The following is a 14,755-nucleotide window of genomic DNA, read 5'->3' as shown; positions in this document are numbered from 1 at the left end:
TGCAAAAGTAGGTTGAGCCCTCTCCTCCCCCACTCAGCGGAGAGTGGCTGAGATATGACCAGAAGGGATGGGACTCTCAGGGGTGCCACCAGCCAGTCCCTGGAGACAAGGCACAGATTCGTTCACTGGGACAGCCGAGGCTGTGACGGACCTTCCGTTTGGGTTTTTTGGAACATCTACACCTACTTTATATATTGAACATCATAGGCATCTTACCATCTTGGATTCTTTTTACACCAAAAAGTAAAAACAATTTAAACGAGCAGATTGCTTATTTAGTTGCAGAGAGTAAAAAGGTAGCCAAGAGTATTGTTTATGGTGTGCTAACGGGGGCCGGGCACGCACGTGCAGTCAATCCTGGCTGTCACCGCAAAATGGGGTGACAGGGATGCTATGAAGTTCCCTCCAGTCTGCTCCTTGGGCTCCTGTGCTGGGGGCCACATCTGTCTTGTGATGCTGTGCCTAGCACAGGGCGGACACAGCTGTGCTCAGCGTGTGAGTCAGCAGAACCCACTGGGACGCGATGGACCGGTGCAACCCCAAGTAAGCATGGTGGGTGCCATCCCCCTACAGAGGGGGAGCTGAGGATCAAGGGTGTGTCAAGGACCGGGGAAGACCCACCCCCAGAGTCCTGCCAGGAGGTGCTGGGTGAGGGACAGCTTGGCTTCCCCTCCGCTCCAGGGGTCCCACAGTTTCAGCCTGACTCAGACCCCAGGGGAAGGGAGCTGTTGGGAGGCACCCACACCACCCACACCACTCGCCCCCCCCCTCCCTAAGAAGCCTGGGAGTGGCTGCGTTCTCACATGAGTAACCGTGGGCCACAGTCACTTTGGGGAGGACACTTCTGCGCCTGGCTTGAGGCCCTGACCCCAAACTAGCCAGGGCCCCCCATAAAGGAGCCTCCACACAATGTGGAGGGGGGTTTGCAGCCCAGGGTGAGTCCCTGGGGAGCTGATGGCTCAGCCCCCAGTGAGAGCAGGGCTGGTCTGTCCTCGCTCTGGCATGGTGCCCTGGGTACGCTCCGAGCCTGATGTCTCTCTCTGGTAAGGGCTTCATGGCTCCCTGAGCCGCCTCCACCTCCCCACGATGCTGGCCATTCCTGTCCTCCCAGCGGAAAGGCAGGGCTCTGGCACCCGTGAGACCCAGGATCGAATGCTGCCCCAGCCACTTACCAGCTGCGTGATCTCGAGCCAGGGACCGAGTTTCTCTCAGCTTCTTCATCTCGGAAACGTGCCCAGTAACAGTCCCTTCCTTCCCTCCTCCCTGAGGGTTGTCTGAGGACCAGGCGATTTCAAGGGCAAGTGCCTGAAACAGAACCCCTGTTGACTGGCACCAGAACTGTGTCTGCCCCTCAGCGCCGTTGCTCTCTGGTGGAGTGGACTTCGTCCCCGCCTGTGGCCCAGGTCACTGCTGTCCTCCTCAGCACTTTGAGCTGACCCGCCCTGCAACCTGCATCCTGTGCTCCTCAGAAACCCCAGGGAGGGTGGCTGTGGGTGGCCAGGGGCCTCCGCCTGTCCTTTCGGGCACCCTGACCCGACAACAGTGGAGGACTTTCGGGCTGTGGGCAGGCAGAGACTTGGACTGCCACCTGGAAAGAGCAGCCAGTGGAAGCCCCAGTAGCAGATGAGACCCAGGGCTAGAGGAGGGGGTGGTTGGAGAAGGGTGGAGGATAGTGCCGAGCAAGGAGGGAATGGGATACATTAGCTGGGACACAGGCGGCCATAGAGAGGCCAGGGGCTGGGAGTGAGCCCACACGCACCTGAAGCATGGGGAGGTAGGTAACAGACATTGGAAGGAGGAGGAGAGAGTGCCCCTCACCTAAGACCCATCAGTGGGCTGGGAATGGCCGGTGTCCAGGGGGTGAGAGTGTACAGGGGTGGGGGAAGGAAGAGCCAATTGGTCTTGTATACAGCGGGACTCTGGGAACCTACTGATATTCTGGAAATTTCCGCTGTATCCTGTCCACTGCTGGAGGAGACAGAAAGCCTGGGCTCAGATGTGTCCAGCTCATAACCCCAGCACCCCTGCCAGGAGCTGGACAGCAGAGAAGCTGAACCTGCTCTCCAACCCCGGCTGACAAACAGCAGAGGCCAGAGTCAGCAGGACACTGGTCTTGTCCCCTACCTGGCCTGGGAGCGCCGGCCTCCTCACTGCCCACCCCTCCCCCAGGCCTGTGGGGCAGTGCTGCCCCTGAGTGGTTCTGGAAGCAACAGTGATGACAAGCCCAGAGGCCTTTTCCAGAGGACAGGGATCTACCAGGTTGAAGAGGCGGTTGCCTAGCGTGGCCCCCAGGCCTAAAGCAGTAGCTGCAGCTGAGAAACTTGTTAGAAATACAAATTCTCAGGCCTGCCCAGACCTCCTGCATCAGAAACTCTGAGGGTGGGGCCTGGCAATCTGTGTTTCAAACTCTCCAGGCGATCCTGAGGCTCCGTCCAGCATGAGCACCACTGCTTCAGAGCAATGAGAACAAATTCTGCAAGAGCATGGAGCAGGGTGGAGCAATGCAGGACAGCATGGAACAGTGTGGAATAGTGTGGTACAGCATGGAACAGCATGGAGCAATGTGGAACAGTGTGGAACAGCGTGGGTAGATCTTATAAGCCTGATGTCATGAGAAGAAGTTAGACATGAGAATGCTCTTAAGGATTCCATTTGCATCAAGTATCAACAGAGACAAAACTAACCTCTGCTGTTAGAAGTTGCCGGTTCCCCTTGGGCTGGGAAGGCCTTTCTGGAGTGCTGGTGACATTCTCCTTCTGGACCTGGGTGCTGTGACACAAGGTGTTAACATTCAGCCCTTAAGATATGGACACTTTCTGTATTCTATATACTTAAATTTAAACAAGGATTGGCCCTGGCTGGTGCAGCTCAGTGGATTGAGCACAGGCTTGCAAACCAAAGGGTCGCTGGTTTGATTCCCAGTGAGGGCACATGCCTGAGTTGCAGACCAGGTCCCCAGCAGGGGGAGCACAAGAGGCAACCACACATTGATGCTTCCCTCTCTCTCTCTCCTTCTCTTCCCTTCTCTCTAAAAATAAATAAAATAAACTCTTTTTTTAAAAAAAAGTATTGAATTATATGAAAGGGTAAACTAGAAGTGCCAGCTCCCTCTTCATTGTGGAGCCTGATAATTGGTTGGAATCACTTGGGGATGACCTGGGAGGGGCGGGGTCTCTCCTCCTGCTCCAGAGAGTGAAAAGTGGGGCATTCTTTTACCAGTGGCCAAAAAGCGTTCCTGAACTCGACCTAAACGTGGCCCTAATAGACGACAGGCAATTGAAGCCAGAAAGAAGGACTGTCGATCCTTCCATCCGAAACGAACACCGCTATTTTTGGTAAAGGCTGCGGCCCCCACCTCTTCTCTGGATTGCAGATACTATTTGCAGAGAACAGGAGGCCTCATTCAATTCCCTTGGTGCATATTTCACAGAGAGTTTATCTTGGAGGGGACATCAGGAAGTAATGTTGCACAAGGCGACTCTCTGTGAATGTTTTACTCTGGTGTTGGTGCGCAGGGGGTGAGTTGGAGGCCAAAAGAAGAATCTCGCCTCCCCTGCCAAGAAATTTTCCAGGCCAGACATCTCAGGGCCTCGATACCCTAGAACCAAGCTCCGTGGCCCCAGCCCTTATCAGCCTGGTGACTAGACTAGCGTCAAAACAATGTTCTTTATGGGATCATCTTGGTCCTCCTGGAGGAAGACTAGCTCCCCATTTCCGTTGAAGATGTCCACCCTCCCCAACTCCCTAATCTACTCCGAGAGGGAAATTTCCAGACAACACAGGAGAGCCACATCTGTAGGCTTACAGAGGAGCTCAACCTCGAGGTAGTCCTACCAGACGTCTATCAAACCCTCCATGCAGAGGAAGGCGGAGAGTCCTTGTCCCCTCTGAAGTTTCCCCCATCAGGAAAAAGCCTGAGTGGTGTCACCTGCAGAATGATCCTGCTGGATTGTGGGAAGCCCTCAGCCTCCCCCGAAGGGTGGAGAGGAGGAGTCTCGGACGTCTGTGTGTGAGCGTGTGCAAGCCTGGGAGCTCAGGAGAAAGACCACCCCACTGGAGCCAAGAGACGGGTCTGCACATCACCTGGGACGCTCTCTAAAACGCATGTGCCAGGGACCTGCTTCAGCCTCACTCCATCCAAATTCCAGGCACGGGGCCCAGAAATCCATCTCTTTCATCAGCTCTTAAAAGTTTGAAAATCGCCGCACTGCACTTCTGTAAACCCCCTGGAGAGAAATCCCTTAGCTGACCTTGGCACTGACTTCTAACACACTTCCTCCTGAGCACTGGAGATTTTATCCCTGAGTTCAGTGGAACGAGTCACTGACACACAGCCCTCCCCATGGTGGCTGCTAGGAAGCGTATGGGCATTTCGGGTCCATCCATAGCAAGAGTCCTTGTAGCAGGAATTTTTAACATTTGTCCCCCATTGAGTTTATGTCCCCACCTTTTATTCTTCTTTCTTTTGTCCGCTTTTGTAGTTTATGCTGTGTTGAGTAAGGGAGATATAAGTATAAATATGCACGATACTTATAGATGGAAATATTTCGCTGTGTATTAATTCGCATAATAACTCACCCACAGCCAGCACGTATTGAGTGCCAGCGCTGTGCATCCTTCAGTTAGTGCTGGGTCTTAGGTGATATCATCCACCCTGCATGGCAGTTGAGGGACTGGGGGCCCCCGATGGAAAGCCACAGGCCCAGCTCACACAGCCTGTGAGGAGGGGGTTTGGCACCCACGCTTGCCTGGCTCCATCTTCACCCCCAGCCCTTGGCTCTGAACACTCTTCCCCCAGTGTCCTCAGGCAAGATTTGGGAACCATTGAATTCCTTGTCCAAATGTTCTATTTTTCAACCCCCAATGGAGGTGGAGGGGCTGGTCCCCACAATGCCTTGGTCCAGTCTCGACCTCATGTATGTCTTTTCAGGCTCCTTTTCCTTCAAGTAACTTGAACGACTGTCTCTTTTTTACAGCCAAAAGTGAGCCCAACTTAAACTCACATGAAAAGAGACAAGGCAAACAAGTTAAATAATCATGAAACAATCGAAACATGTATGGCCTGTTATGGAATGTCACGAAAACGTTAGAAGTGAACCTATTTGCCCTGCTTCATTGAACTAGAGCAGTCCCAAAACACATTGTTTGACGGGAGAAAAAAGTAATAAAAGCATACCAAAATTTTTTTTAGAATGCTCTATAATTTGAAGAAAATATTTAAAGCTGTAATTCCATTGGACTTTATTGAGGGAATTTATTTTAAGGATCTAAACTGGTATTTTCCCCAAACTGCTAACCAACATTCCAAAGTTTTATTGCTACTCTTCCTTTCTCTTAATAACAATTGTATTGAGATATAATTCACGTGCTACACAATTCGCCCTCTTAAGGTACACAATTCAGTGGTTTTTAGTGTGTTCACGGAATTGGGCAATCGACAGCACTATCAATTTTAGAACACGTTCGACATCCCACCAAAAGGAAACCTCGTCGGCTTCAGCAGACCCTCCCTGCCCACGCCCCACAACCCTTCGCGCCCTAGGCAGCTGTTAATCTACTGTCTGCCTCTATGGATTTGCCTGTTCTGGGCAGTTTATGTAAAAGAAGTCACTCAGTATGTGGTCCTTTGTGACTGGCTTTTTTCACTTAGCGAAGTGCTTTCGAGGTTCGTTCCTGTTGTAGCATGGGTCAGTGCTTAATTCCTCTTTATGACAATAATATTCCATTGCATGACCCACCCCATTGTATTTATTCATTCATCAGTTCTTAGACGTTTGGGTCATTTACACTTTTTGTCTGTTATGAGTAATGCCACTATGAATATTCATGTTCAACGTTTTGTGTGGGTGCATATTTTCACTTCTCTTGGGAGTATACTCAGGAAGGGTTTGCTGGGTCATAAGGTAATCCTATATTTAGACCTTTTGCGGAACTGCCAGACTATTTCCAAGCAGCTGCACCATTTTACATTCCCACCAGCAGCGCACAGGGTTCTGACTTCTCCACATCCTCACCAGCGTCTGTTATTATTTGTCTTTTTGATTACGGTCATTCTAGCGCATGTGAAGGAGCATCTCACTGTGGTTTTGATTTGCATTTCCCTGACGACTACGGAGGTCGAGCTTGTTTTCACGAACTTATTGGCCATTTGTACATTTACTCTGGAGACGTGTGCGTTTGGATCCTTTGCCCGTATTTTAATTAGGCCATTTATTTTTTAATTGAGTTGTAAGAGTTCTTTGTATAGTCTAGATATAAATTCCTTGTCAGACATGTGATTTGAAAAAGTTTTGTTCTGGTTTGTAAGTTGTCTTTTCACTTTCTTGATGGCATTCTTTAAAGCACAGTTTTTAAAAATTCTGATGATATCTGACTATTTTTTCTCTTGTCGCTTGTGCTTCTGTTGTCGTAGCAAAGAAACCATTGCCTAGTTCAAGGTCAAGAAGATTCATGTTCTCTGGTAACAGTGTTTATAGTTCTAGCTCTCACACTTTGTTTTTTTATCCACTTTGAGTTAATTTTCGTGTATGATGTGAGGGAGAGATCCAAACGCACTCTTGGCGTGCTCATTGAGTTGTCCCAGCACCAACGGCTTACAAGTCTGCTCTTTTCTCATCGAATGGTCTTGGCGCCCTTGACAAGAACCTCTTGACCCCATGTACATGGACTTATTTCTGGATTCTTAATTCTGTTCTATTGACCTATGTTTACCTTGGGTCAGCACCACATCATTTCGGTTGCTGTTGCTTTGTAGTAGGTTTTGAAACCAGGAAGTATGAGACCAGCTTTATTCTTCTTTTTCAAGATTTTTTGGCATGAATTTTGTCATCAGTTTATCAATTTCTGCAAAGAAGTCAGCTGGGGTTTTGATTTGGATTGTGTCGAATCTGTAGATCAATTTGGGAAGTATTAGCATCTTAACAATATTAATTTTTCTGATTGATGAAAATGCATGTCTTTCCATTTATTTAGGTCTTCTTTAATTTCTTTCAATAACATTTTGTTGTTTTCAGAATAGGTTTTATACTTTTTTGTTAAATGTATTCCTACGTATTTTATTCTTTTTGATGGTATCGCAGGTAGAATTCTTTTCTTGATTTTATTTCTGGTTTGTTCATCCCTACTGTGTAGAAATACAATTGATTTTTGAATGTTGATCTCATATCTTGCAACCTTGCTGAACATATTAGTTCCAACAGTTTTTTAGGAGATTTCTTGAGATTTTATACATACAAGATCATGTCTTCTGCAAATAGAGTTTAACTTCTTTCTTTGCAATTTGAATATCTTTTATTTCTTTTTCTTGACTAATTGCCCTGGCAAGAACCTCCATTATAATGTTGAGTAGTAGTGGTGAGAATGGGCACCCTTGCCATCTTACTGACCTTACGGGAACACAACCAGTCTTTCACAACTAAGTATGGGACCAGCTGTCCCAGCTGGTGTGGCTCTGGTGGTTGGAGTATTGTCCCGTAAAGGGAAAGGTTATGGTTCGCCTCCAGCAGGGGCACATGCCTGGGTTGCGGGCACATGTAAGGGGCAGCTGATCGATGTTTCCCCTTCTCTGATGATTTTTGTTATAAAGAGGTGTTAAATTTTGTCAAATTCAGTTGAGATGATTATGTGGTTTTTGTCCTTTACTCTGTTGATTTGGTGTATAACATTAATTGATTTTTGCATGTTAAACCAACCTTGCATTCCTGAGATAACATCTACTTGATCACGGTAAATTAATCCTTTTCATGTTCCTAGATTAATTTGCAAGGACTTTTTTAAAAAGTCTATATCAATAAGGAATATTGGTCTAAAGTTTTCTTTCCCAGTAATGTTTTCCTCTGGCTTTGTGATTCCTCCATTTTTTAATGTTTGTGATGCCTCATCTATAAAATAATATTTTTATAGATAAAAATTTCTGGGCCGGCCATTCTGTTTTACAGATTGACAACCTTATCCCAGCACCACACTCCTTTATTATTGTGATATTTAGGAAAAGTAGACTTTCTTTTTTCTTATGTTTCTCAAAAAGTCTGGGCTCATCTTGCCTGTCTGTCCTGCAAATGAACTTCATAAGCATTTTATCAAAACTTTCTAATGAGTTTTTCTAATTGGAATTTGTATTTTTAAGATTTTATTTATTTTATTTTTAGACAGAAGGGAGGGGAAAGAGAAAAATGGAGAGAAACATCAATGTGTGGTTGTCTCTCGTGCGCCCCCTACTGGGGACCTGGCCGGCAACCCAGGCATGTGCTCTGACTGGGAATTGAACCTTCAACTCTTTGGTTCACAGGCTGGCACTCAATCCACTGAGCCACACCAGCCAGAGCTAAAGTGGAATTTTTAAATTGAAATAGAACTAAAATTATATATTAACTTCGTGAGAATTGACATATATTTAATTTTCCATTTTTCTGTCCAAGAAAAACCCATGCTTCTCTACACATGCAAGTCTCTTTCTATCTCTCAAGTTCTCCCTTTATGTAGGGTGTTTGTATGTATTCATATGGGTATCCTGGGGTTCCTGGCTCTGTTACTTCTACTGCCTACTTTCTTGTTACTGTTGGCAGGTAGTGAATCCATCCTATTCTGGCCCTGGGCTGAATTCCTTTTAATTCCAATAATCTTGATTGGTTCTTTTGGATTTTCTAGGCATACAAATCATAGCAGCTGCAAATGATGGTTATTTCACCTTTCTCTCTGGTGACACTTGCTTTATGTCTCATTACGTTGGCCGAAGCCCAGGAGACAGGTTGATGACAATGAGAGCGGGACTGGGCTCTGGTTTGCGGTATCCCTGTGTTTGTAATATGCACAGTGCTCGTTAACATGATGGGTTTTCTTCTGGTCGCACTTCTGAGAGTCTTTCCGGAAGACTGGCATTGAATTTTGTCACTAACCCACTGATGTGTTATATTGTATTAAGACCACCTCATGATTATAAAATTGCCTCCATTTTAGTTAAATCACTCTGAGAACATTTTACTCAGGGAATTAAAACACCTCATTTAACAGCTCATTGTTATTCTCCATCTGATTTTGGAAGGGGGGATCTCAGTTTTTTGAAGATATAAACATAAAATAGTTTCCTTTTTTCCCATCAGGGCTACCCGTTTCCCCTGCATAGACCCCCTTCCCTGTGGCATAATAGGGCTCTCAGGGGCTTCGGGTCATTTCCCATAACTTCTCTGTCACTTTCAGTTTTTAGAAGTGATTCATTTCCTTGTTTAAGATCCAGTCCTACTCAATTTTTTCCCCAAGAGATTTACCTATTCAGTGTTTGAATAGGATAATGCATTGACATAGCTTTTAAAAAATAAAAAATATGTTAATAGCTACGTAATTTAAAGTCTTTTTTCCTCCCAGTCTCATTCCCCATCTGCCCAGGTTTTATTCTACAGTCTAAAAAACTATGTATGAGTGTAACCTTTCAAGCTAATTTCTTTTAACTCCTTCCCCAATTTTGTAGGCACATACAAATAAATTTGAATACATTTCCCTCTTGTATACTCATGGAAACATAACGCATAACCTTCTGTCCTTGGTGCTTTTAATCTTGAGATCTCCTAGGATCCTTTCTTCATCAGTATGCAGAGCTTTCTCCTTCTTGCTTTTACGTCTGCATCTTATCCCACTGGCGGACATGTTTAGAATTTTCCAGTTGGCGTGACGACTTCTGCTGGGGACACACCCTGGTGCCCCCAGGTGCTCGCTGCCAGAACACTCCGCACTCGGGCAGGCTGACCCTCGGGCCGCATCCCTGCAGACGAGACTGCTGGGCTAAAGCAGGCTTGCTTTCTACTTTGACAGAAGTTGCCAGACTGCCCCCCATGGGGATGGGATCAGTGATGGGGGGCTGCCTGCCGCCCCTGAGTTCCACCCATCGATTCTCAAACTTTTGAGTTTTTCCCAGCGCACTAAGTGAATAAAGGATCTCAGTGTGGTTTGGATTTTCACTCCTCGTAGGAGACGTGAGGCTCCTGGAAGGAGCTGCACTATCTGAAGTTCCTCGGCTGGCCTGTGCCTGCCATCGCCAGGGTCCCACAGGTGGCCTTGTCCTTCCTCCATCGCCGGCGACGGCACAGCTCGATCATGCTCTGCCTCCTGAGATTTAGGCCCCTCTCGTGGTTCCTCTTCTCCCCGTGCCTGTCACTGATTGTGGTGCCAGCTTTCTTCCTGTTGTAAGTGACATGTAGACACAGACAAATCTAGACGTATAGGCCTCTACCCTCCGGCATTTGGACACCTTCCTGTAAAAAAGAAATGTGCCCGCCCTGCTACCCCACTGTCTAGTTCCCTGGTTTAAAGTTAATTTCCCTGATTTCTGTGGCATCATCAGGAAAGGGGTGCCATTCCCCTTCTATCGATTGCAGTCTGTTTCGTCTGGTGCTTGAATCTGTTGTCACTGTATCTGACCCACCTCCCGTCTCCCGTCTTTAGTGTGTGTCCTGACTGCTGGTGGCACTGCTGGCTCCAGGGTGGCGAGGCCTGGACTCGTCCAGCGGGGACTCGGCAGCCGAGTGGCCTTGAGAATGTGCTTTATCCTGCAGCGTTGCAGCGCTCTCGCCTCCAGAGACGCTGTGTGTTTGGGTCAGAAGCTGTTATTGTTCCATCCCTGCTCAATGAGTCGTTGCTGGAATTAGCATTCAGCCTTCCAGGTTGCAGTCTGCTGAGTTCGGACTCTGTCCCAACGGGCCATTTTCAAGTCCAGCTTCCCGCCAAATGTGCCATCTCCCTCTGTTCCCCAGCCCAACTCCCCCCTCAGATTCCTGCTCCTGCCCCAGTGCAGCATCAGCCCCGAAAGGAAAACCAAGGTGCACCTTTACTTCTCTGCCTCTTGAACCAGAAGCCAGCCAGCTGACAAATCCAGTGTGGAGCTTGGCCTCTGGAGCATGCTCCCTGGCCTCCTTCAGGCCTCAGCTCAGGCCCTGCCCCCTTCGGCTGCTCTATCCCCCCGCCCTTTGCTGCCCCTCAGTTATTTCTAGGCCCGTGTCTTTCCTGTTCTTGGGAAGAGAATCTCTACCCTTTAGGCACCAAATGGGTCGCTCCCTGCACTGGGCCACTGTCTTGGTTCTACAAGGACCCCCACCCCGTCCCTCAGCCCCTGGAATCACCCCCCCAACCTCCTGAAGCCAATGCTGCCCCCAGTGATGCAGGTGGGTCTTCGTCCCAGTGGTCGGGCCAGCTGGCTGCCTGGGCCTTGCCTTGGTGACCCTGCCCCTCCCCATCCTTGTTCCCCAGTTTCTGAGTTCCACTTCACATTCGCCTGGGATCCTCTCTCCTCTCTTTGAGCATTCCATTCCCTTCCTCTCCTTAGTTCTCGCTGAGAACACCAATCTGTTCCCAGCGGCACCTCCAGGCAGGGCATCGGCTGCTGTGGCTCCTGCGCTCACCTGCGACTCCACCTGATCTACAGTGGTCATGTGATCCTCAGCACACAGCAGAGCACCTTCTGCTTTCCCAAAAATGCCTTTGTTTTACGTAGCATAGGTAGACACTGCCGTTTCCTGGGAGGGGCTACCACTCCAAGCCAGGACCAGGAATGAAAGTTGAAAGGATGCAGGTGACTTGGGATCTGCCAGGCCCACCCTCCTCTCAGTGGCCCCACCTTCCCATGGAGACCTGCCCGCCACATTCCAGCCCTTCCTCTTGTCACAGTCACAGGTGACATTCAGGTGTCAAGGTGAGGTTCAGACCACATTTCCAGGCCCTAAGGTGACTGACTTTCAGGGCACATTTCCAGGCCTTGCCCCTCCCCACCCGCCTGGCCAGCTAAGACCCCCCATGTTCGCCATCGCCCTGGGCCCCCGCCCAGATGACAGAGTCAGGTCTTCGGTGTGGCCCTGTGGAGCACGCTCCCTGTTCACAACTGGCCCCTCCCTTAGTGTTTGCACCCTCCCACACCCCTGACCGTAGGCCAGGCCTGGCGTTTACAGGCCATCCGGGCACCCAGAGGGCCTTGCTGCAGGCAGGTGCTCCGCTCCCTCGTCCAGGTTCCTACTCACCCTCAGTCCTGCGTGTCTCTCGTTTTCCACTTCCCCTCCCGTCCCCACTCCATTCCCTGGTAAGAGGTTGAAGGGGACAGACAGTATGGGGACAGCACCTGCTTTACCCCCCACACTTTCTGGACACCCCTCCTCCCACCTGCCTCACCGCTGCTCCTCATCCTTCTTCCTCTGACTGGGGGTGATGCTGCCCAGATCAGGCCAAGCATGGGGCAGCACCTGGGCCCCCACCCACCCAGTGGCCCCACGACACACTGCCAAGGGCGCTAGGGGTCTATTCCCCCAGGACCTGGCTCAAGGCTGGTCTGTGGACTCAGCAGAGGTGCCCCTGGCCCCACCCCAGACCTCGTGAGTCAGAATCTGTGCCTTAACAAGAGCCCAGTGACTCCCGCCCTTGAACTTCTGAGAAGTCTGCTCCAGGAGATGTGCCGCCCTGTGCCCACCGTGCCATCATCCTGCGCCCCGAGCAGCTGGCTGAGGTTGCCACTGCTGGGTTTGTGGCAGCCCCCTGTCTCCACCACCTTCTCACATGTGTCGTGGCCTCCCAGGCAGCCGTGGACTGACTCACGCAGGGAGGTCCGGCTGGGAGGATTACTAGTCACTCCTGACTCCTGTGCCGAAGCCACATATCTAGCCCTGGGAGAGCAGACTAGACCCCCTGCCTGTGCCTGAGTCATCCAGGCAGCCTTCAGCCCGTTTTTGTCACAGCACCTTTTGACCACATCCCATGAGTCTCGGGTCCCCCCACAAACAAGTCAGACCGAGGAGGTGCAGTACTCGCTGTACCACTCACACGCTGCATGAACCTGGGCAAGGGACCAGAGCTCCCTGCCCTGCAGCTGGCATCGGTGAGATGGGGTGACTGTCACATCCCCTTATGGAAGGGAACTGTTTACAGAGAGCTGTGTGTGCCTGGCACCAGGGGCAGCAGTGAACAAAACAGGCTACGCCCTGCTCTTCTGGGGCTTCCTAACGAGGGAATGTGGGCAGAGGGGGAACAAAGATGCAGGCAGTGTGCCAGCCAGCCTGTTGCATGTGTGAGTGAGTGAGTGAGTGAGTGAGTGAGTGAATGAATGAATTATGCAAATACAGCTCCACCATGACCCCACCCCCCTCCAATCACAAAGCTGTGTCTGTGGACATCCACCCTGAAGCCACTGGAACAGAGACTCTGGGGCTGAAAGCTCCAGAGGAGTTTCAGACAAATGGTGGAAGAACAGGGGTGGGGCCTTCAGGCTTCCCGCAGCTAATGGATGTGGAAGAAATGGAACGATTATAAAAATATTTCAGATTTAGAATGCATTTGCCTAAAATAGCAATAATTGAGGCGGAATTAGAGCTGTTTTTCAGAGAGTTTCGCAAATTCATTGTGTGTGTGTGTGTGTGTGTGTGTGTGTGATGGTCTTAAAAACAGTATGATTTGGAACACATTTCCTCACAGTTTGAGAGCCTGCTCACGTGGAGAACAGGAGAGGGATGGTTGAGAGCACTCCTCCAGGCTCCTGACATCCCCCCTGAGGGCTCCCTGAGCCTCCTGCCATCCCAGAATTTGAGAGACAGCTAAAGGGCCCTAGAGAGCACCCACCCACCCCATGTCTCCAGGGAGAAAAACCGAGGCCCTCACTACCCAAGTTAAATAGGTGATTACAGGGAGCAGGAAATGGGGATTCGAACCCAGGTCCCTGACTCCTGGCCCGGTGCCCTTCACAGGACACTGTGCAGCCCTCTGCAACGCGGTCATAGCACTGCCCGGTAAACACTGGCGGTCGGCATGGAGACACCGGGCTGAATCGGAAAGGCACCACACCAACCAGGTGTACCAGGTGCCAAAGGCTGCACACAACAGAGCTCCATCTACACGCCAGTCAGGAGAAGGCAGGCTAGAGGAACAAATACTGGGACAGGTGGTCACCAGGGCTGGGGACGTGGAGGGGCTGAGTGCGGTGGGGCATCGGGGAGCTCCGGGGGGAGGGGATGTCCTGTATTTCCACTGTGGTGCTGGTTCCGAGAGCTGTATGTACCCATCACAACTCACAGAACCAGACACAGACAAGGACAAGTTCTCCTGGATGTAAGGTATACCTCAGTTGTTTTAAAGCAACCTCGGGTCATAGTGGTGATGATGATGAGAATGATAATAACGATAATGTTGAATGCCAAAAGGCCTCACTTCAGGGAGGCCTTCCAGGGGCCCGTGGTCAGCGTAGGAACACACCCTGTTCTCAACAGTCAGCCTCAGTCAAGCATGTCCGACGGCAGGCTCTTCACCTGCACATCCCCGAAACCTGAGGGCTCCAACCCCAAGCTGGTGTTGCTCCCACATCCCCCACTGGCAGTGAGTGGCGGTGGCCTGCCCAGTCACTCTGGGCCCCCGAAACCCCGAGTTGGGACGGGCCCTTCCTTGCTCCTCCACAAATCACCGTGACTCACCAATCCTGTCATCCCTCTGGCGCAATGTCCCCACCCCAGCCTCCACCCTGGCTTAGGCACTCACCTGCCACACCTGGGTGATACCTGTGTGATACCTACCCTCTGGCCTCGGCCCCTCAGCCCAGCCTGCCCAGAGTTCCGGGGTCTGCCTCCTCCTCATTCACAATCATCAAAGATGCAGTAGGAGCTCCCTGCCCCAGTTCAGAGACCCCCACGGACCAGCCCCAACTCAAATGAACTCCTGCATTATCCACCCCCCCGCCCTCCCATGGGGCCCCTGCACACTTGCTGCCCCCAGATCAACTCTCCGCTGAGTACAGCCTCAG

General features: G+C 50.3%; 1 protein-coding gene across 1 annotated transcript in view; it reads left to right on the top strand.

Annotated features, from left to right (window-relative positions):
* NGEF (neuronal guanine nucleotide exchange factor) overlaps window positions 1-14,755 on the top strand; it is an 83,250-nt gene that overhangs the window by 7,147 nt on the left and 61,348 nt on the right. The window lies entirely within an intron of this gene.

The sequence above is a fragment of the Desmodus rotundus genome, chromosome 2 (assembly GCF_022682495.2).
Source record: "Desmodus rotundus isolate HL8 chromosome 2, HLdesRot8A.1, whole genome shotgun sequence".
Lineage (NCBI taxonomy): Eukaryota > Metazoa > Chordata > Mammalia > Chiroptera > Phyllostomidae > Desmodus > Desmodus rotundus.
The sequence above is the reverse complement of the archived record's forward strand: the minus strand, read 5'-3'. Positions and strand labels throughout refer to the sequence as shown.